The sequence below is a fragment of the Rhinolophus sinicus genome, chromosome 17, assembly GCF_057876585.1.
Source record: "Rhinolophus sinicus isolate RSI-liver-muscle chromosome 17, RSI-T2T, whole genome shotgun sequence".
Classification (NCBI taxonomy): Eukaryota; Metazoa; Chordata; class Mammalia; order Chiroptera; family Rhinolophidae; genus Rhinolophus; species Rhinolophus sinicus.
In genome coordinates, this window is record NC_142517.1 from 112,756,022 (window position 1) to 112,780,691 (window position 24,670).

Consider the following 24,670-nt stretch of genomic DNA (forward strand, 5'->3'; position numbering starts at 1 on the left):
ATTGAAACACCTACTTGACTTGGAGCTGATGGTTCCTGGGAAAAAAACACATAAAGCAAATAAAAGGTTTTTTTTAAAAATAGTTTTTTCCATGTTTTCCTTTCTTTTCTTTTCTTTTTTTTTTTTTTCAAGGAGGGTGTAGCTTACAGTGACCCATGCAGGGATTGAACCAGCAACCTAGGTGTTGTTAGCACCACACTCTAACCAACTGAGCTAGCCAGACACCCCCAATCCATATGTTTTCAAAATAACATATTAGTGAAAATTATAAATTAAGAAATAGTAAGAATTGAGTGTTAAATTGTGGGACACAGCTAAAGCAATGCGTAGAGGGAAATTATATCTTTAAGTACACTTATCAAGAAACAGAAAAGGTTGGGGTGGCTGGTTGGCTCAGTTGGTTACAGTGCAGTGCTCATAATACCAACTGTGGGGATAGAGCCATGAGTGCAGTTTCCAGGCTCTCGGCCTCCCATGGAAAGGTGCTCACTTGGGTAGCAAGTGGACACCAACTGTGATTGGATGGCCATCAGCTATGGCTAGTTGGCCATCAGCTGTAACCAGTGAGCCACTGGCCACTAATATAACTGCCGTGGCTACACTAGCAGCAAAAATGGGGGCTCACAATAAGATGGTGGCTGAGCTAGCAAGCGGCGGAGTCGGGGTTGCGGATCGTGTGGCTCCTGTTTCCTGTCTCCAACCCAGCCACCAGTGAGACTATAGTGGTATGACTCCCCTATCTATGGCTCCATGGGGGTTCGTTTTTGGCCTCACCATATCCTGCATTCTTATGTGGGGAGCAGAAGGTGAGACCCCGCAGGCCACCCTGCATGACAAATCGCGCAGTGAGCAAGGTACGGTGCCGGCCAAAGCTCCCGGAAGGACGGTGGAGCAGTTTGTGCGTATGAACACTCAGTCTCAGGAAGACCAGGAGGAGCAGCTGCCGGAGACCTGGACCACCGTGGAGGGGTGGGAAGATGTGGACAGTTCCCCAACCAGCATAGGCCGGAGAAAGCGAAGGTCGTTGCGGCCCTGTTGGCTGGGAAGTGCTTGCTGAGGCAGCCTGATGAAGACTTGTAGTCCCAGGAGGAAACACTTGCTGAGTCCTCCGTGGGAGATGAGGGTGAGGTCCAGGTCGTCCCTCACCCCCAGGACAGCCCTGGCGAATGACTGTGGACTATGGGGAATTGCTTTCTATCCCTAATTTAATGGACAGCTTGACTGTTTGCTTGGGAACATACCACCATGTAGTGGAACTGACGGATGTTTGCTTTTGTGTCTTGACCGGCCACCATTGAGAATATGTAAGCACCTTGACTGTGAGCCGCTGTTGTTCCAGCAGGGTACCCTGAGAGGCCCAGAGAGAGTGGCAGTGCCCTGAGAGACCCTGACTGTGCTCGGGGAGACAGGTGGTACCCTAAGAAGCCCAGGAAGTTTGGATGTGCCTAGAAGAACTGGTGGTGCCCTGAGAAACCCTGGCTGTGCTCAGAGAGCCTAGCTGTGTCCAGGATATTGCATTCACCTCCAGGTTCCTCGCACAGGGCCCCTCGTGGAAGATGCTTGTTGCATAGTTTGTGAGGCAAGACCCTGTAGGGGTGGAGTGTGGGGACAGAGCCAGGAGTGCAGTTTCCAGGCTCTTGCCCTCACATAGAAAGTTGCTCATTCGGGTAGTAAATGGCCATCAACTGTGATTGGATGGCCATCAGCTGTGGCTAGTTGGCTATCAGCTGTAACCAATGAGCCATTGGCCACTAATATAACTTCTCTGGCTACGCTCGCAGAGTATGGGGGCTAGCAAGAAGACGGTGGCTGAGCTAGCAAGTGGCAGAGTGGGGGTTGTGGATCGTGTGGCTCCTGTTTCCTGTTTCTCCAACCCAGCTGCCAGCGAGACTATAGTGGTGTGACTCCACTATCTATGGCTCCGTGGGTGTTCCTTTTTGGCCTCACCATATCCTGGGTTCTTATGTGAGGAGCAGGACTAGAGACCCTGCAGGCCACCCCACATGACACCAACATTGCCGGTTTGATTCCCACATGGGCCAGTGAGCTGCGCCCTCCACAACTAGATTGAAAACAATGACTTGACTTGGAGCTTGTGGGGGCAGAGCCCCAGAAAGTAATTTACAGGCTCTCGGCCTCACGTGGAGGAGTGCTGGCTCGGGTAGTAGATGGCTGTCAGCTGTAGCCAGTTAGCCAATTAGCCACTAATATAACTGCTGCGGCTACGGAGGAGAGAGGAGAAGAGAGAAAGAATGGGGGCTAGCAAGAAGATGGCGGCTGGGCTGGCAAGCGTGGATGGCGGTTTGCGGACAGTGTGGGATCCAGCCTCCAGAGAGAGTATAGTGCCGCCAGAGAGAATATAGTGGTATGACTCCCCTACCTATGGCTCCGTGGGTGTTCCTTTTTGGCCTCACCATGTCCTGCGTTCTTGTATGGGGAGCGGGAGCAGAGACCCCGCAGGCCGCCCCGCACGACAAATGGCGCAGCGAGCAGGGTCTCCCGCATGACAGAGCTGATGGGTCCTGGAAAAACACACTGTTTCCCGATATTCCCCAATAAAAAAATAAAAATAAAAAGACAAAAAAAGTTAAAAGCAAATGTGTATTTGTCGTGCAGGGTGGCATGCAGGGTCTCTGCTCCCGCTCCCCACATAAGAACACAGGATACGGTGAGGCCAAAAAGGAACACCCACGGAGCCATAGATGGGGGAGTCACACCACTATATTCTCGCTGGTGACTGGGTTGGAGACACAGGAAGCAGGAGCCACACTGTTCGTAACTCTCACTGCACCGCTTGCAGGCTCAGCCACCATCTTCTTGCTAGCCCCCCTTGTTTTGCTAGCATAGCCACTGCAGTTATGTTAGTGGCCAATGGCTCACTGGTTACAGCTGATGGCCATTCAATCACAGTTGATGGCCATTTACTACCTGAGCCAGCACCTTTTTATGTGAGGCCAAGAGCCTGGAAACTGGTCTTTGGGGCTCTGTCCCCACAGGATTAATGAGGGTTATTCAGAGAAACAGAATTATCAGTGTATATATGATATACTGGGGGTGCCAAAAATATGTATACACATGACTTGTATTCATCTTTTGTTACCAGTATATATTAAATATTAAAATTTTAGTACAGTTTTTTCCATTCTTAAAATGTGTATACATTTTTTGGCACCCTCTGTATACATTAGAGATTATCTTGAGGAATTGGCTCACACAGTTGTGGGGGCTTGGCTAGCCCAAGGTCTGAGGGGATAGACTGACAGGCTGGAGTCTCCCAGAGGAACTGAAGTTCTAGTCCAAAGGCTGTCTGCTGGCAGAATTCCTTCTTGCTCAGGGGAGGGCAGTCTTTATTCCATTAAGGCCTTCAACTGATTGGATGAGGTCCACCCACATTATGAGGGTAATTATCTGCTTGACTCACTCTATCAATTTAAATGTTAATCTAATCCAAAAATGCCCTCACAGAAAACACCCAGAATAGTGCTTAACCAAATATCTGGGCACTGTGGCCCAGCCAAGTAGATACATAAAATTAACTATCACAAAGTGTTATGGGTTGAACTATATCCGCCTCAAATTTATATGTTGAAGTCCTAAGCCCCAGAACCTCAGAAGGTGACCTTATTTGGAAGTAGGGTCACTGCAGATGTAATTAGTTAAGATGAGATAATACAGGAGTAGGGTGAGCCTTTAATATGACTGGTGTTCTTATAAAAGGGGAAATTTAAACATAGACACACCGAGAGGGAAACTGATCTGAACACCCAGGGAGAATAACAGGTGAACATGTAGTCAGGGGTCAGGTGATGTATCTCCAAGCCACAGAACACCAAAGATGGCCAGCAAACCACCAGAAGCTAGGAAAGGGGCCTAGAACAGATTCTCCCTCACAACCAACAGAAGAAACCAACCCTACCCACATCTTGGTCTGGGACTTATAGACTCCAGACTGTGAGACAATACATTTCTAGTGTTAAAGCAACTGGTTTGTGGTGCTTGGTTACAGCAGCCCAAGCTAGCTAATATAACAAGTGACATAAGAATTCTACTTAAGTAGCTAGAAAAAGTAACAAACCCAAAGAAACAAAAAGGATGGGGTTAGAAATCAGTATAACAACAAAAAGGGAAATGATGAAATGGATACAAGAAACAAAACTAAAACAATTGCATTGAAAAGATTAACAGGGGTGGCTGGATGGCTCAGTTGGTTAGAGCACGAGTTCTCAACAGGGTTGCCGGTTCAATTCCCATATGGGCTGGAGAGCTGCGCCCTCCACAACTAGATTGAGGACAATGAGCTGACGCTGAGCTTCTGAGGGGCAGCCGGATGGCTCAGTTGGTTACAGTGCAAGCTCTCAACAACAAGATTGCCGATTCAATTCCTGCATAGGATGGTGGGCTTCACCCCCCCCCCCCCGCAACTAATGATTGAAAACGGCAACTGAAGGTGAGATCATAAAAATGGTGGCGTGAGGGAAACCTCTGGAAATCTCCCTTGGAATTTACAACAAATTGAACAACTATAACTCCACAAAGGACTCCCTGCAAAGCAGACAGGCAAGACGAAGAGGCCCACTACTGAAGTCACCTAAAGGTGGACAAATCACGCAAGCAGGGGAGGAGGGAAGGGAGAAGTGCAGAGATAAAACCGCGAGGGCGCAGGACGCAGACCTAGCTCAGTGCGCCGAGCTCGCTGCTTCCCGGAACTACCGCAGCTGCGGGAGAGGGAAGAACTCGGACTGCTAGGGCTCCGCCAGGGCTCCACAGGGCTGGGGGGACAGCATATAACACGGCTGAACCCAACACTCATGGCAGAGACCTCGGAGCAAAGACTGAGGGAAGAAGGCTGAAAACGGTGGTTTAAGCCCTCACTGCAGAGCAGAGAACGGAAGCCTTAGGCACTGAGACTAGCTGCCCCTTCCCTACCCTCCCAGAGCTCACCCCGCCCCCACCTGCCCGGTGCTAGAAGCAGAACACTAGCAGTGTCAGATCAAAAGAACAGAATATTTGTTATTCTGAGAACTGTGGACCGCAGACACAGATTCACAGCCCAAGTAGTTCTGGGAAAGGGGAGGGAGCTGTGGAAAGAGAACTGGCTGCGGTGGTGGTCGCCGCCATTGCTCTGGGCCACCTCTCACAACTCACCCCACCCCTGTCCCCACCTATCTGGGCAGATCCCTGCAGGAGTAAACAGAACTGCTGAAACACACTTAATCTGGTGCAGGAAGAGATTTGTAACTTCAAAAGCTCTCCGCATCCCCAGAGGGATGCGGCGCCCTATGACCCAGGTGAACTGTTCACAAAGGAGAAGACCGTCTTCCAGGGAATCCCCCCATTGTGTGAGAAACTGGAATAGTGCAGAGAAAACATAACACTACAGTGTGAGAGAGAATAAAAGGCTACAGTTGGAGAGAAAATAAAACATTCTCCCAACATGTACTGGAAAACAAAAGAAAGACCTTTTCCTATCAATCTTTTGTAGAAGGCACTCCTGTAGATGTCTAGGAAGAGAAATAATAAATCAGTAATTGCCATGAACAACCCAGGCAACAAGACAGCTTACATAGAGAATGAAAAGTCTCCAGAAAATGAACTTAAAGATATGGAAATATGTGACTTAAATGACAGAGAATTCAAATTACAGTTCTTAAAAAACTCAACGAGATGGAAGAAAACACAGACAGGCAGTTTAATGAACTCAGAAACATGATCAAAGAACAATATGAACATTTTACCAATGAGATTAAAATTTTAAAAAAGAACCAAATAGAATTTCTGGAGATTAAGAACTCAATAGAAGAAACTAAGAATGAAATAGCCAGCTTAGGTAGTAGAGTTGACCAGATGGAGGAAAGAATCAGTGACATTGAAGATAGAATCCAGGAAATGACACGGATGGAAGAAGAAAGAGACTTGAGACTTAAAAGAAATGAAGGAACTCTATAAGAACTTTCTGACTCCATCAGAAAGAGCAATATAAAAATAATGGGCATACGAGAAGAAAGAGAGAAGGGAACAGAGAGCATATTCAAACAAATAGTCAAAGAGAACTTCCCAAACTTGTGGAAAAAACTGTATCCTCAAATCCAAGAAGCAAATAGAACACCTAATTACCTCAACCCCAACAGGCCTTCTCCAAGGCACATTGTATTGAAGCTATCAGAAATCAACAACAAAGAAAGAATCCTCAAGGCAGCCAGGGAAAAGAAGATGGTAACCTACAAAGGAAAGCCCATTAGAATATCATCAGATTTTTCAGCAGAAACTCTACAAGCCAGGAGGGAGTGGAATAAAATATTCAAACTATTGAAAGAGAGAAATTATGAGCCAAGAATAATATAATATGCCCAGCAAAGATATCCTTTAAATATGAAGGAGGAATAAAGACCTTTCCAGACATACAGAAGCTGAGGGAATTTTCTAATATATGACCTGCACTACAAGAAATACTAAAGGAGGCTATTCGACCACCATCAACCGGTACAATTTGTGGCAACCAAAACGTAAAAGGGGGAGAGAGTAAAGGCCTGAACCAGAGTATGGAAATGGAGAAAGTAAGCGTGCTGAAAAAAATGGAATACTCTAAATATCATACTTTCTTTTATCAAATATAAACTTAATGGTAACCACTCAAAAAAAATCCAGAACTGAAATATATACTGTAATAAAAGAAGAAAGAGAGGGAAACATCATAGAATACCACCACACAGAAATAATGGACCACAACAAAATGGCAAAGAAACAATGGAGACACAGTCTTACCAGAAAACTAAAGATAGAATGATAGGAGATCCTCACATATCAATAATCACCCTAAATGTAAATGGACTGAACTCACCAATAAAAAGGCACAGAGTAGCAGATTGGATCAAAAAAGTAAACCCAACAATATGCTGCCTCCAAGACACACATCTCAGCTACAAGGACAAGCATAGACTCAAAGTGAAAGGGTGGAAACTTTTTTTTTAATGAAAGTTTATTAGGGTGACAATTGTTAGTAAAGTTACATAGATTTCAGGTATACATTTTCTTTTACATCATCTGTAAATCCCATTGTGTGTTCACCACACAGAGTCAGTTCTCCTTCCATCACCATATATTTGATCCACCTTACCCTCATCTACCACCCCCTTCCCCCTTCCCCTCTGGTAACCACTAAACTATTGTCTGTGTCTATGAGTTTTTGTTTCTCATTTGTTTGTCTGGTTCTTTTGTTGTTTTTGGTTCATGTACCACATATCAGTGAAATCATGTGGTTCTCTGCTTTTCTGTCTGACTTATTTCGCTTAGCATTATATTCTCAAGATCCATCGATGTTGTCACAAATGGTCCTATTTAATTTTTTCTTACCGCTGAATAGTATTCCATAGTGTATATATACCACAACTTCTTTATCCATTCATCTATCGAAGGACATTTTGGTTGTTTCCATGTCTTGGCCACCGTAAATAAAGCTGCAATGAACATTGGAGCACACGTGTCTTTATCTATAAATGTTTTCAGATTTTTTGGGTAGATACCTAGGTGAGGGATTGCTGGGTCATACGGTAATGCTATTTTTAATTTTTTCAGGAAGCTCCACACTGCCTTCCATAGCGGCTGCACCAGTCTGCATTCCCACCAACAGTGTATGAGGTTTCCTTTTTCTCCACAACGTCTCCAACACTTGTTACTATTTGTCTTGTTGATGATAGCCATTCTAACTGGGGTGAGGTGATATTTCACTGTGGTCTTTATTTGCATTTCTCTGATGATGAGTGATGTTGAGTATTTTTTTCATCTTTCTATTTGCCACTTGTATGTCCTCTTGGAGAAATGCCTCTTCAGGTCCTCTGCCCATTTTTCAATTGAGTTGTTTGTTTTTGTGTTGTTGAGTTGCGTGAGTTCCTTGTATGTTTTGGATATTAGCCCCTTATCGGAGGCACCCCTTGCAAAAATCTTCTCCCATTCAGTTGGTTGCCTCTTTATTTTGTTAATGGTTTCTTTTGCTGTGCAGAAGCTTTTAAGTTTGATATAGTCCCATTCGTTTATTTTAGCTTTTCCTTCCATTTTGAGCCATTTTGTTGTGGTCTATTATTTCTGTGTGGTGGTATTCTGTGCTGTTTCCCCCTGTTTCTTCTTTTGTTACAGTATATATTTCAGTTCTGGATTGTTTTTGAGTGGTTACCATTAAGTTTATGTAAAAGAAAGTTTGATTTTAGAGTATTCCATTTTCTTCAGCATGCTTACATTCTCCATTCCCATATTCCAGTTCATGCCTCTACTCTCCCCCTTTTTATGTTTTGGTTGCCACAAATTGTCCCTATTGATGGTGGTCGAATAGCCTCCTTTAGTATTTCTTGTAGAACAGGTCATGTGTTGGAAAATTTTCTCAGCTTCTGTATGTCTGGAAAGGTCTTTATTCCTCCTTCATATCTAAAGGATATCTTTGCCAGGTATGTTATTCTTGGCTCATAATTTCTCTCTTTCAATAGTTTGAATATTTGGTTCCATTCCCTCCTGGCTTGTAGAGTTTCTGCTGAGAAATCTGATGATATTCTAATGGGCTTTCCTTTATAAGTTACCATCTTCCTTACCCTGGCTGCCTTGAGGATTCTTTCTTTGTCGTTGATTTTTGACAGCTTCAATACAATGTGCCTTGGAGAAGGCCTGTTGGGGTTGAGGTAATTAGGTGTTCTATTTGCTTCTTCTATTCAAGGATCCAGTTCTTTCCACAAGTTTGGAAAGTTCTCATTGACTATTTGTTTGAATATACTCTCTGTTCTTCTCCTTCTGGTATGCCCATTATTTTTATATTGCTCTTTCTGATGGAGTCAGAAAGTTCTTGTAGAGATCTTTCATTTCTTTTAAGTCTCAAGTCTCTTTCTTCTTCCATCCATGTCATTTCCAGGTTTCTATCTTCGATGTCACTGATTCTTTCCTCCATGTGGTCAACTCTTCTTCCTAAGCTGACTATTTCATTCTTAGTTTCTTCTATTGAGTTCTTAATCTCCAGAAATTCTATTTGGTTCTTTTTAAAAATTTCAATCTCTTTGGTAAAATGCTCATGTTGTTCTTTGATTGTGTTTCTGAGTTCATTAAACTGCCTTTCTGTATTTCCTTGCATCTCGTTGAGTTTTTTCAGAACTGCAATCTTGAATTCTGTCATTTAAGTCACATATTTCCATATCTTTAACTTCATTTTCTGGAGACTTTTCACTTTCTTTCTGAGCTGTCTTGTTCCCTTGGTTATTCATGGCAATTAATGATTTATTATTTCTCTTCCTAGACAGCTATAGGAGTGGGTTCTGCAACTGGTTGATAGGAAGAGGTCTTTTTTTTGTTTTCCAGTACTTGTTGGTAGAATGTTTTATTTTCTCTCCAACTGCAGCCTTTTTCCCTCTCTCACCCGGTAGTGCTATGTTTTCTCTGCACTATTCGAGCTTCTCACACAATGGGGGTATTCCCTGGAAAACGGGCTTCTCCTTTGTGAACAGTTCACCTGGGTCATAGGGCGCCGCATCCCTCTGGGGATGTGGAGAGCTTTTGAAGTTACAAATCTCTTCCTGCACCAGATTAAGTGTGTTTCAGCAGTTCTGTTTACTCCTGCAGGGATCTGCCCAGATAGGTGGGGACAGGGGTAGGGTGAGCTGTGAGAGGTGGCCCAGAGCAATGATGGCGACCACCACCACAGCCAGTCCTGCTTCCACAGCTCTCTCCCTTTGCTGGAACTAGCTGGGCTGCAAATCTGTGTCTGCGGTCCACAGTTCTCAGAACAGCAAATATTCTGTTCTTTTGATCTGTACTACTACTGTTCCGCTTCTAGCACCGGCTAGGTGGGGGCGGGGCGAGCTCTAGGAGGGTAGGGAGGGGGCAGCTAGTCTCAGTGCTTAAGCCTTCCGTTCTCTGTGGCAGTGATGGTTTAAACCACTGTTTTCAGTCTTCTTCCCTCAGTCTTTGCTCCGAGGTCTCTTTGGTGAGCATTGGTTCAGCCTTGTTATATGCTGTTCCCTCAGCCCTGTGGGCTATAAATGGAGCCCTAAACAGTCCAAGTTCGTCCCTCTCCTGCAGCTGCGGTAGCTCCAGGATGCAGCAAGCTCGGAGCACTGAGCTAGGTCTGCATCCTGCGCCTGCAGGACTCTGTCTCCACACTTCTCCCTTCCCTCCTCCCCTGCTTGCGTGATTTGCCCACCTTTAGGTGAATTCAGCAGTGAGACTCTTTGTTTTGCTTGTCTACTGTGCAGGGAGTCCTTTGTGGAGTTATTGTTGTTTGATTTGTTGTAAATTCCAGGGGAGATTTACAGAGGCTCACCTCACGCCACCATTTTGATGACTGAAAGGGTGGAAATTGACACTCCAAGCAAATGGTATCCAGGGAAATCAGGTGTAGCCATACTGATATCTGATGAAACAGACTTCAGGGTGAAAAGGGTAACAGGAGAGAAAGATGGACATTTCATAATGATAAAGGGGATTATACAAGAAGAAGACATAACAGTGATCAATATTTATATCCCTAATCAGGGGGCACCAAAATATACCAAGCAACTACTAACAGAACTAAAGGGAGAAATTGACCAAAACACTGTTATACTAGGGGACCTAAATACATCATTGACAGCTATGGCTAGATCATCCAAACAGTAAATAAATAACAAAATAGCAGCCCTAAATGACATATTAGATGAAATGGACAAAATTGACATTTATGGAGCACTTCATCCTAAAACATCAGACTATACATTTTTTTCTTGTGTACATGGAACATTCTCAAGGATAGACCATATATTGGGACATAAAACGAGCCTCAGCAAAATTAAAAAGAGTGAAATCATTCCAAGAATATTTTCTGATCACAAGGCTTTGAAATTGGATATCAACTGTAAAAAGAAAGCAGGAAAAACCACAAATACGTGGAGATTAAATAACACACTTTTAAAGAACGACCAGGTCAAACAAGAAATTAGAGGAGAGATCAAAAGATGCATAGAAAGAAATGACAATGAAAATACATCCTACCAAAATTTTTGGGATGCAGCAAAAGTAGTTTTAAGAGGAAAATTTATATCATTACAGGCCTATCTCAATAAATAAGAAAAATCTCAAAAAAATAACCCCACGTTACACCTTAAAGAACTAGGAAAAGAAGAACAAATGAAACCCAAGGTCAGCAGAAGAAAGGAAATAATAAAAATCAGAGCAGAGCTAAATGAAAGCGAGAACAAAAAGACAATAGAAAAAAATTAATGTGACAAAGAGATGGTTCTTTGAAAAGATTAACAAAATTGACAAACCCGTGGCTAGACTCACTAATATAAAAAGAGAGAAGACACTAATAAACAAAATCAGAAATGAAAAAGGAGAAGTTATCACTGATGCCACAGAAATAGAAAGGACCATCCAAGAATACTATGAAGGAGTATATGCCACCAAATTCAATAACCTAGAAGAAATGGACAAGTTCTTTGAAACATATAGCCTTCCTAGGCTGAACCATGAAGAAATGGAAAATCTAAACAGACCGATCACCAGTAACGAAATTGAATCAGTGATCCAAAACCTTCCCAAAGCAAAAGTCCAGGACTAGATGGCTTCACTAGTGAATTCTACCAAACCTTCAAAGAGATGTAATACCAATCCTGCTCAAACTCTTCAAAAAAATTGAAGAAGAGAGAGTACTCCCTAACTCATTTTATGAAGCCAAATTACCCCGATACCAAAACCTGGTAAGGACAACACAAAAAAAGAAAACTACAGACGAACTTCTCTGATGAATACAGATGCAAAAATCCTGAACAAAATTCTAGCAAATCGAATACAACTATGCATTAAAAAGATTATTCATCACCACCAAGTGGGGTTCATCCCCGGGGCACAAGGATGGTTCAACATACGCAAATCCATCAATGTGATACATCACATAAACAAAATAAAGGACAAAAATCATGATTATATCAATTGATGCAGAAAAAGCATTTGACAAGCTACAACATCCATTTATGACTAAAACACTTAATAAAATAGATATAGAAGGAAAATACCTTAACATAATAAAGGCCATATATGACCATATATGACCTCAGCTAATCTCATAATTAATGGTGAAAAACTGAAGCCCTTTGCTCTACATTCAGGAGCATGACAGGGCTGTCCCCTATCACCTCTGCTTTCCACCTCTGCTTTTCAACATAGTCCGCGCCAGAGCTATCAGGCAAGAGAAAGAAATAAAAGGCATCCAAATTGGGAATGAAGAAGTTAAATTGTCACTCTTTGCAGATGACATGATGCTAAATATAGAAAAACCTAAAGACTCCACCAAAAAGCTATTAGAAACAATCAACGAATACAGTAAAGTTTCTGGCTGCAAAATCAACGCACAAAAGTCCATTGCATTCCTATATACTAACAATGAAATCTCAGAAAAAGAAATACAAAAAAACAATTCCTTTTGCAATTGCAGCAAAAAGAGTAAAATACCCAGGAATAAACTTAACCAAGTTTGTGAAAGACCTAGATGCTGAAAACTATAAGACATTTTTAAAAGAAACTGAAGAAGACACAAAGAAATGGAAAGACATTCCATGCTCATGGATTGGAAGAATCAACAACGTTAAAATGGCCATATTACCCAAAGCAATATACAGATTCAATGCAATCCCCATCAAAATCCCAATGGCATATTTTAAAGAAATAGAACAAAAAATCATCAGATTTGTTTGGAACCACAAAAGACCCTGAATAGTCAAAGCAATCTTAAGAAAAAAGAACAATGCTGGAGGTATCACACTCCCTGACTTTAGCTTGTACTACAGGCCTACAATAATCAAAATAGCATGGTATTGGCAGAAAAACAGACAAATAGATCAATGGAATAGAATTGAGAATGCAGAAGTAAAACCACATAAATATGGACAGATAATTTTTGACAAAGAAGCAAAAAACATACAATGGGGAAAAGACAGCCTTTTCAATAAATTGTGCTGGCAGAATTGGAAAGCCACGTGTGCAAAAGAATGAAACCAGACTGCTATCTGTCACCATGTACCAAAATTAATTCAAAATGGATCAAAGACTTAAGCATAAGACCCGAAACAATAAACTGCATAGAAGAAAACATAGGTACTAAACTTATGGACCTTGGGTTCAAATAGCATTTCATGAATATGACTTCAAAGGCAAGGGAAGGAAAAGCTAAAATAAATTAATGGGACTATTTCAAACGTAAAAGCTTCTGCACTGCAAAAGAAACCACCAACAAAATAAAGAGGCAACCAACTGAATGGGAGATGATTTTTGCAAGCAGTGCCTCCGATAAGGGGCTAATATACAAAATATACAAGGAACTCATGCAACTCAACAACAAAAAAACAAACAACCCAATTGAAAAACGGGCAGAGGACCTGAAGAGACATTTCTCCAAAGAGGACACACAAATGGCAAATAGACATATGAAAAAATGCTCAACATCACTAATCATCAGAGAAATGCAAATGTAAACCACAATGAGCTATCACCTCACCCCAGTTAGAATGGCTATCATCAACAAGACAAATAGTAACAAGTGTTGGAGAGGCTGTGGAGAAAAAGGAAACCTCATACACTGTTGGTGGGAATGCAGATTGGTGCAGCCGTTATGGAAGGCAGTGTGGAGGTTCCTCAAAAAATTAAGACTAGAATTACCATATGACCCAGCAATCCCTCTCCTGGGTATCTACCCAAAAAATCTGAAAACATTTATCCATAAAGACACGTGTGCTCCAATGCTCATTGCAGCTTTATTTACGGTGGCCAAGACATGGAAACAACCAAAATGTCCTTTGATAGACGAATGGATAAAGAAGTTGTGGTATATATACACAATGGAATACTATTTGGTGGTAAGAAAAGATTAAATAGGACCATTTGTGACAACATGGGTGGTACTTGAGATTATAATGCTAAGCGAAATAAGTCAGACAGAAAAAAGCAGAGAACCATATGATTTCACTGATATGTGGTATATAAACCAAAAACAACAAAAGAACAAGACAAACAAATGAGAAAGAAATACTCATAGACACAGACAACAGTTTAGTGGTTACCAGAGGGTAAGTGGGGAGGGGGGTGGTTGATGAGGGTAAAAGGGATCAAATATATGGTGATGGAACAACTGACTCTGGGTGGTGAACACACAATGTGATTTATAGATGATGTAATACAGAATTGTACACCTGAAGTCTATGTAACTTTACTAACAATTGTCACCCCAATAAACTTTAATTAAAAAAAAAAAAAAAAGCAGAAACGAAAACGGCAACTGGACTGGAGCTGAACTGTGCCCTCTACCATTAGATTGAAGGACAACGACTTGGAGCTGATGGGCCCTGGAAAAACACACTTTTCCCCAAGATTCCCCAATTTAAAAAAAAAAGTTAATTCTGAAAAAAGAAAAAAGAAAAGATTAACAAAAGTCAAACCTCTAGCAAGGATAAAAGTGGAAAACACAGATTAAAAGAAAAAGAATGAAAAGAAAGGGAATTATAAACTATTTTATTATAAGCTAATAAAAAGTTTAAAAATGTAGGTGAGATACATTCCTAAAAAAGCACAAAATAGCAATATCGATGGAAGCAGAAAATGGAAGTGGGGGTGAAAGCCATTCCTACCCCCCTCAAAAGCCTCAGCTACTTTTTGTTCTGTGTATGTATATGAGTTCTACCAAACTTTTCAAAAACAGTGAGTTCCCATCTTAAACAAGTTTGCTTCCAAAAATGAACAAAAAAGACAAAAGCTGCCCAGCTCATTTTATATTTGGTGTCATGGTCATTTTCCAGTTGGTGGCCTCAGGTTTGCTGCCTGGCCTTCCTGAATCTTCCTTTCCTTGTCTAAGAACATGGGTTCATATTCACTTTATCCCAACCAGTTGTGAGGGTCAGACAAAAGAAAAGCGTGCCGTGGCCTGAAGGTAAGGGCACTGGTAAGCTCCTCCCCCTCCTTCTTTCCTTACCCTTCATGCAAAGGCCAGGAATGATGGTGACAGAAACTGAAACCTGCTCAGAGGGAGGGCTCAGTGCAGGCTGAAGTAAGTCATCTATCAAAGTGGAAGATCTCCGTTCTGCAGGGAAAGCCAGCAATGCACAGAGAGCCCTGTGCTGGGGCCGCTGGGGCCAGGTGTTGGGGTCTGCCTCCTGAGGGGATCTCCACCTAGCCTAACCTGGAGGAGACATGGGGTAGAAGGACTTATGGGAAACTACTGACTAAAGTGAAGCAAAGAGGACCAGGGTGAATGCCAAAGGAGAAGGAGCTGGTGGGCAAAAGTCTGAGAATAGGTGGCCAAGTCCAAGGGGAGGCTAAGCAAAGAGATGGCCCAGGGGTGAGACAGCTGGCCAGCCCCCAGGGCTGTCACAGGGGAGGCCTCAGGCCGAGGGCAGGGCTGAATCGCTGCACAGAACACCTTCACTGCCACTGACTTACTATGTGATGCCAGTCTTCTCACAGCAACCCGAGGCTGTGGGGGAGGCACTGCACACTCTCTCACTTTTGACAAGGAGGAAAGATGTCCAGAGGGACTCCCGAAGTTATCCCTGCTGGAGGAGTCCATGTGGGAGTATGGGAGGCTCTGAAGTTCCTGTTCTGTCCTCTGTGACGTGGAGCCAGGTTGTAGGTGAGAGAGAGGAGTTGTCTATGGTTGGGCAGTGGCAGGACCGGGCTCTCAATCATTGCCCACCTTCAGCCTTGTCCTTTGGCTCCCTTTGCACAGGAGCTGGGCTAGGCCTGGCCCTGGCTGCAGCCCCAGGGGACTGGCTCCCTGAGCCCCACCCTGCTTGCCCACTGGGGGCTGCAAGAGGCTTCGCCAGGACTGGATGTGGAGGGGCAGGCAGCTGACAGGACCTGCTCTCTCTGCTCAGATATCACACAGTAGGCGGTTTCTCGCCTGTTGGGGCCCAACCAGCAAGCACGTAGGGCACTAAAGCAGTGGGAGAAATACGTTTTAAAAGAACCTGTCAAGAAAAAAAAAGGCATTGGAAGTAGTCATCATTGAAAGTCAGAATTTTGATGCATTTATTGCGTTTATTTTGTGGTTTAGTATCATTTTTATTTTAAATTACGTCTGCTGACATGGACATGTGCTAAGGGCCAGGGGCTGCTCGAGGTCCCTTCATGCTTGTTTGATTTAATCCTCTGGGTGATTTTAAGACATACCTTTCACCCAGATGAGGAAACTGACGCTCAGAGAGGTTAAGCTATCTTCTAAATGCAGAGTGAGTGTGGAGAGAATGAGGGTCTGCCCCAAATCTATCTGACCCCAGGCAAGGACCTTTAGTAAATGTCTGTCCTGGAGAAACCTCAGCAGAGTGAATAACTGGGCAGGGTTGGGGGGGCAGGTGCAGGTGTCCCCTGGTTCTGGCATAGACGGGAGCTGAATGGGGCCAACCACGGGTACACAAGGTCTTAATGGCTGACACGTCCCTATTGTGTGTTCTCCACAAACACAGTTCTGGTACTATTACAAAGTGAGACCTAGGAGGGAGGGATAACAGCTCTCTTGAGATACAGTATGTGTGCTGGAGCTGCGTGGGAGTTACTGTGTGGTTTGGCTCCAGAGAATCTGTGCTGTTTGGAGGCCAGTCACCTTACTCCCCTGGGGCATTGCACTCAACTGTCTGTCCTTTGAAAGACAAGAAAACCCAGGTCCCACAGCAAGTTGGTGGCAGAGCCACGCCTGCCACCCAGGTGCCCTGCTTCCTAGTCCATGATTTCCCCCAGCACTCTGATCTGAATAGTTTCTATTGGTCTTTCTTCTGATTCTGTCATCTCCTGTGTCCAATCACTGTCCAATAAGTTATTCATTTCTTATTGTTGAGTTTTAAGAATTTTTTTTTCTTTTTTGTATACAGCAGGTCCTCAAATAATGTCATTTCATTCAACGTCGTTTTGTTAAAATGTTGACTATAAGCTGTAGGAAGTTAATTCTTTTTTAAAATATTTTATTGGGGAAGGGGAACAGGACTTTATTGGGGAACAGTGTGTACTTCCAGGACTTTTTTCCAAGTCAAGTTGTTGTCCTTTCAATCTTAGTTGTGGAGGGTGCCGTTCAGCTTCAAGTTGTTGTCCTTTCAGTCTTAGTTGTGGAGGGTGCAGCTCAGCTCCAGGTTCAGTTGATGTTGTTAGTTGCAGGGGGTGCAGCCCATCATCCCTTGGGGGAGTCGAGGAGTCGAACCGGCAACCTTGTGGTTGAGAGCCCGTGCTCCAGCCAACTGAGCCATCTGGCCACCTGGGAGCTGAGCGGCAGCTCATTGACTTCATTTTAGTTGCGGAGGGCACAGCTCACTGACCCATGTGGGAATTGAACTGGCAGCCCGTTGCCCAGAGCTCGCGCTCTAACAAACTGAGCTACCCGTCCCCCCTAGGAACTTAATTCTTGTTTATATCAATTAGTCTATGGTAAAATTGGTGTCATTATATATTGTTTCACTTAAAGTTGCAGAACCTGTAGACATTAAGTGAGGACTTAGAGTAGTTTGGATACCTGTTAAATGTGCATTTTGCAAAACTTTTTCTCAATCTGTGGCTTGTCTTTTCATTCTCTTAGCAGTGGTTTTGCAACACAGTCTTTTTTTTTAAAGATTTTATTGGGGAAGGGGAACAGGACTTTATTGGGGGAACAGTGTGTACTTCCAGGACTTTTTTCCAAGTCAATTTGTTGTCCTTTCAATCTTAGTTGTGGAGGGTGCTGTTCAGCTTCAAGTTGTTGTCCTTTCAGTCTTAGTTGTGGAGGGCACAGCTCAGCTCCAGGTCCAGTTGCCGTTACTAGTTGCAGGGGGCGCAGCCCACCATCCCTTGCGGGACTCGAGGAATTGAACTGGCAGCCTTATGGTTGAGAGCCCACTGGCCCATGTGGGAATCAAACCGGCAGCCTTCAGAGTTAGGAGCACGTAGTTCCAACCGCCTGAGCCACTGGGCCAGCCCTGCAGAGCAGTTTTTAATGAAGTATAGGCTATTATTTTTTTCATGGATGGTGCTTTTGGTGTTGTATTTTAAAAGCCATTGCCAAACCCAGAGTCACCTAGATGTTCTCCTAAATTAGCTTTAATTTATGTCTATAATCCATTTTGAGTTCATTTTTGTGAAAGATGTATGGTTTGTGTGTGGAACAAAGATAACTCCATCTTGAAACTATGACACCATCTTGACCTCTGAGTGAACCTGGACCCTTGGCTCCTGTCCTGCGTCTTGGAATATACATGAGAGCTCTATCCTTATCACATAATTCCCTTTAGTTTTGCCTCTGGAGTGAGGCGTCCTTGATGTTATCTGTCTCTTAACCCACTCTGATGCATAAAATGATCCAGACCCTTCCAGAAACTGGTCCTTCTGATTACCCCCACATTTCTTTCCCAAGACATATGCCCACTGCTTTAGCTATATAACACATAATCTTGGGGTGGAATCACAGAGGTCTGACCATCTTGCGGTTGCCCAAGACAGTGTTTCTGTACATAAGTCTCCTGCTAAACTCATTAACCGACAAGCTGGACTTGTCTGCCTTATTTTTGATCTCTTAGCTCCTTCAACCTTTGGAGACCTGTTTGCATTTGTGGCCCTTTCATGAAACATCTGTGTCTAGATTCTTTTTTTTTTTTTCATGTGGATGTTCAGTTGTTCCAGAACAATTTATTAAGAAGACTATCCTTTATCCATTAATGATATTTGCTACTTTACCAAAGATCAGCAGACTGCAAAAATGTCACATCAGATAAATACTATGCTTACTGCCTCCCAGGATCACACCAAAATTACAAATAAATGATAGAAAAATCAACCTCAAGATGCATCTGAACACTAGCTGAACAGAGCCCCTATACTAACAATTTAAAGAAGAGGCCATGTTGAGAGTGGCAGGAGGGGCAGAGAACCGAAACAGGCTGACCCCAAACCCACAGAGAGAGGTTGAATGCTGGGAGGGACACCTCGGTGGCAGACACCACCCCTGAAGAGGGCGGACCCACCAGCCCCACGCCAGGCTCCCCAGCCCAGGGGTCCTGTGCTGGGAAGAGGAATTTCCACAGCATCTGGTAGTGAAAATCAGCAAGGACTCTGTCTGCCCTTCCTGGTGGGGCCGAAGGTGGCTGGAAACCCAGACACCCCCTTGTAGAGCTGGCACATGGAGTTGCTCGTTGGCGGGCACCCACCTGGTCTCCGGCAGAGGGAGTCGCAGCTCGGGAGGCCCAGGTATGTGTGGGAAAGGACTGAACTGAGTGCATTTGGCGTGGGAGCTGGAGGGACTAGGGCCATTGTTGTCCCTGTGGAGTCTGCACACGTGTGGCCTACAGAGGAGGCCATATTTTCAAGGTTAAGCCCTCCCCCACAGGGCCAAGTCAGGGACTGCATTGGTCTGGTGGAATTCAGCATACGCACTGCCTCAGTGACTCCCTGGGTCCCCGCCCTCTGCACAGCTGGTGCTATGGGGCCTGGGAAACTCTTTACTGCTGGGTGGCTGGCCCCACCCTATGGGCTATGTGCTGATTAAAGCAGGCAGAGAGGCTGTGGTGCCCCTGGAAACGTTTGCTGGAGGGCGTTAAGCCAAAACCTGTGCTGCAGCATAGACTGGTGGCAGGACTTAGCAGTTTTTTTTTTCCTTTTTTCTGTTTTGTTGTTGTTGTTATTTTTTCTGTATGTTTATTTTGTTTTCTTGTTTTTATTTTTGTTTGTTTTTTGTGTGTGTGTATTTGTTTTTGTTGTTTTGTTTTTTGGGGTGGTTGTGGGCGCAGCACGGGTCCAGGAGCTGAGACTACACTGAATTTGTAGAAATCACTGACCATACCCTTTAGTTCCCTGTAACCCCACCCTGCCCACCTACAACTGCATTGCCAGGGTCACTCTGGGTGCCTGGGTGACTGGACCCACCCCCACAAGCCCTGGAGGAAGTTTTTTACAGGAGCAGACAACCGGCAATGGCCTGGAGAGATTTTGGTGGAGAGCAGTGACCCAAAATCTGCACCACAACTACATGTGGGCAGTTCTCAGGAATCTGCCAGCCAGAGGTGGAGGCTGCCTGCAGTGTCCTTGGGGCACTGTACAAGGTGGTCACAGGCCGGGTACTGGCACAAGATCTGAATATGCATTAATGTTGTAGAAACCACAAGTCACATCTTGTGACTCACTTGAACTCCACCCCTCCCAGCTAGTACCCTAGCACAGCTAGTGCCCATCCAGGCCAGAAGGGAGTGGCAGGAAATATTCAATGTGATTGAAAACGAAGGCCTACAACCAAGATTACTCTACCCAGCAAGGCTATCATTTAAAATTGATGAAGAGACAAAGAGCTTCCAAGAAAAGAATAAGCTAAAGGAATTCATTACCACCAAGCCAGTATTGCAGGAAATGTTAAAAGGGATTTTTTTTAAGTAGAAGAAATGAGAAAATTAACTAATGAAGACTAGAAATATGAGTAATAAAATGGCAATAGCTATGTACCTATCAATAAGCACTTTAAATGTAAATGGATTAAATGCTTCAATCAAAAGACATAGGGTGGCTGAATAGATAAGGGAACAAGACCCATGTATGTGTTGTTTACAAGAGACTCACCTCAGATCAAAAGACTACACAGGCTGAAAGTAAAGGGATGGAATAAGATATTTCATGCAAATGGAAATGAGAAAAAAGCTGAGATAGCAACATTTATATAGGACAATATAGACTTTAAAATGAAGATTATAATAAAATACAAAGAAGGGCACCACATAATAATAAAGGAATCCATCCAACAAGAGGACATAACCCTAGTAAACATCTATGCACCCAACATAGGAGCACCTAAATATATAAAACAGATATTGACTGACATAAAGTCAGAGATCAACAGTAACACTATCACAGTAGGGGACTTCAACACACCTCTGACAACAATGGACAGATCTTCCAGACAGAAAATCAATACAGAAACAGTGGCCTTAAATGACACATCAGACCAGATACATTTAATTGATATTTTCAGAGCATTTCACCCCAAAGCTGCAGAATACACGTGCTTCTCAAGTGCACATGGAACATTTTCCAAGATAGACCACAAAACAAGTCTCAATAAATTTAAGAAAATTGAAATCATATCAAGCATCTTCTCTGACTGCAGTGCTATGAAACTAGAAGTCAATTACAAGAAAAAAACTGGAAAACATACAAACACATGGAAACTGAATAACATGCTACTAAATAATGAATGGGTCAACAATGAGATCAAGGAAGAAATCAAAAGACACTTGAGACAAACAAAAATGAAAAAACAATGACCCCAAATCTATGGGACACAGCAGAACAGTCTTAAGAGGGAAATTCATTGAAATGCAGGCCTACCTAAAGAAACAAGAAAAACCTCAAGTCAACAGTCTATCTTTACACTAAGGAAACTGGAAAAAGTACAGCAAAATACGCCCAAAGTGAGTACAAGGAAGGAAATAATAAAGGTCATAGCAGAAATAAATGAACTAGAGACAAAAAAATACAAAAGATCAATGAAAATAAGAAATGGTTTCTTTGTGAGCTTTTTTTTTTTTTGCTTTTTTTAATGAAAAATAATTTTTATTACAGTATAATTTACATGCAGTAAAATTCACATGTTTTACTATACACTTCTTCAACTTTTGATATCTGTATAGCCATGTAAACACTACCACAATCAAGACAAAGAACAATTCGATCACCCCACCCCCAAAATACATGCCCCACCTCCACATTTTTGCTATCAATTGACCCCCATCTCTGCTCCAAGCAACCACTGATGTAATTTCTATCACTAAATATTAGTTTTGCCTGTTCTAGGATGTCATATAAATTGAATTATACACACGTACCCCTTACTTCTTTCACTCAGCATGTTTCTAAGATTCATCCGTGTTGTTTCATGTATCTGTAGTTTGTTTCCTTTTGTTGATCAGCAGTTGGCATGTGAATTACATATCAATAAACCTGCTATTTTAAAAAATGTTTTGAGGCCTTTCTGTTGGTGGAGGCTGCCGAGTCAGCATCCTTAAAACCTCTCCACCCATACTCGTCATGTCTAAGTCAGAGTCTCCCAAAGAGCTGTCCTAACAGTTGCAGAAGCTCTTCATCAGAGGTTTGAGCTTTGAAACAACTGATGAGAGTCTGAGGAACCATTCTGAGTAGTGGGGAATGCTCACAGACTGTGGTGAGAGATCCAAACACCACGTGCTCCAGAGGCTTTGGGTTTGTCACCTATGCCAATGTGGAGGAGGTGGGTGCAGCCATGAATGCAAGGCTACACGAGGTGGATGGAAGAGTTGTGGAACCAAGAGGCTGTCTCAAGAGAAGATTCTCAAAGACCCGGTGCCCATTTCCCTGTGGAAAAGATTTTTGTGGGTGGAATTAAAGAAGACTCTGAAGAACATCATCTAAGAGATTATTTTGAACGATTTGGGAAAATTGAAATGACTGATATCATGACTGACCAAGGCAGTGGCAAGAAGAGAGGCTCTGCTTTGTAACACGTGATGACCACGACTCTGTTGACAAGGCTGTCATTCAGAAATACCGTGCTTTGAATGGCCGCAATTGTGAAGTAAGGAAAGCCCTATTCAAGCAAGAAATGGCTAATGCTTCATTCAGTCAGAGTGGTTCTGGAAACTTTGGTAGTGGTCGAGGAGGAGGTTTTGGTGAGAATGACAACTTTGGTCATGGAGGAAACTTCCATGGTCGAGGTGGCTTTGGTGGCAGTCGTGGTGGAGGATATGGTGGCAGTGGGGGAGGCGATAATGGATTTGGCAATGATGGAAACAGTTTTGGAGGTGGCAGAAGCTACAATTATTTTGGCAATTACAACTATCAATCTTCAAATTTTGGACCCATGAAAGAAGGAAACTTTGGAAGCAGAGGCTCTGGCCTCTATGGTGGTGGAGGCCAATCCTTTGCCAAACCATGAAACCAAGGTAGCTATGGTGGTTCCAGCAGCAACAATAGCTATGGCAGTGGCAGAAAGTTTTTTTTTTTTATTAGTTTCAGGTGCACAAAACAATGTAATAGTTAGACATTTATCATTTATATCCCTCACACAGTGATAACCCCCCTCCCCCATCTACTATACCTCTAACATCCCACACAGCCATTACATTTCCACTGTCTCTATTCCTAATACTGTAATCCACTTCTTGTTACTATATACATACATGTATATAAACTTATAGTTGACTTTCGTTATTGTTCAGCTTCAGCTTCAGGTGTACAGTGCAGTGATCAGGCATCTACATCTTCCCTGAGGTGGTCTCCCTAACGAGCCAAGTGTCCATCAGATACCCTACAAAATCTTTACAACATTATTGATTACATTCCCAAAATTAACTTTCGTATCCCCTTGGCAATTTTGTGGTTACTGACTGTGCTTTCTAATCCCCTCACCTTCCCCCTCATCCCCCCCTCCCATCTAGCAAACCTCAGTTTTTCCTCTATGTCTCTGAAACTTTCTGATTAGTTCATTCATTTATTCTTTCTTTAGAGTCTACATATAAGTGAGATCATATGGTATTTGTCTTTCTCTGTCTGACTTATTTCACTTAACATAATGTTCTCTAGGTCCATCCATGTTGTTGCAAATGGTAAGATTTCTTTCTTTTTTATGGATGCATTATATTCCACTGTATAAATGTACCACAGTTTCTTAATCCAGTCATCTACCGATGGGCATTTCGGTTGTTTCCATGTCTTGGCTATTGTATATAGTGCTGCAATAAACATAGGGGTGCATAAATTTTTTTGAATTAGAGTTTTGGATTTCTCCAGATAGATACCTAGGAGTGGAATTGCTGGATCATACAGTAGTTCCATTTTCAGATTTTTGAGATACCTCTGTACTGTTTTCCATAGTGGCTGCACCAATCTGCAATCCCACCAACAGTGCACAAGGTTTCCCTTTTCTCCACATCCTCACCAGCATTTGTTGTTTGTTGATTTATTGATGATAGCCATTTTGACTAGGGTGAGGTGGTATCTCATTGTGGTTTTTATTTGCATTTCTCTGATGGTTAGTGAGGTTGAACATTTTTTCATATGTCTGTTTGCCATCTGTATGTCCTTTTTAGAAAAATGTCTCTTCATGTCCTCTGCCCATTTTTTAATTGGGTTGTTTGTTTTTTTGGAGTTGAATTGAGTGAGTTTTTTTTTAATAAATTTGGGATATTAACCCCTTACCGGATATATAATTGGCAAATATCTTCTCCCATTCAGTAGGATCCCTTTTTGTTTTATTGATGGTTTCCTTTGCTGTGAAAAAACTTTTTAGTTTGATGTAATCCCACATGTTTATTTTTTCTCTTACTTCCCTTGCCCGAGGGGATATATCAGTAAAAATCTTACTCCGGGTAATGTCTGTAAAGTTTCTTCCTATATTTTCTTCTAGGAATTTTATAGTTTCAGATCTTACATTTAAGTCTTTAAGCCATTTTGAATTTATTTTTGTATATGGTGTAAGGAGGTCGTCCAGCTTCATTTTTTTTGCATGTGTCTGTCCAGGTTTCCCAGCACCATTTATTGAATAGACTGTTTTTACTTGCTTCCATTGTCGTAGATTAAATGACCATATAGGCATGGATTTATTTCTGGGCTCTCAACTCTGTTCCATTGATCTGTGTGTCTGTTTTTAGGCCAGTACCATGCTGTTTTGATCACTGTAGCCTTGTAGTATAACTTGATGTCAGGTATC

General features: G+C 42.8%; 1 pseudogene; it reads left to right on the forward strand.

Annotated features, from left to right (window-relative positions):
* The first annotated feature begins 830 nt into the window (after positions 1 to 830).
* On the forward strand, positions 831 to 22,897 carry LOC109438224 (heterogeneous nuclear ribonucleoprotein A1-like; annotated as a pseudogene).
* The last annotated feature ends 1,773 nt before the right edge of the window (positions 22,898 to 24,670 follow it).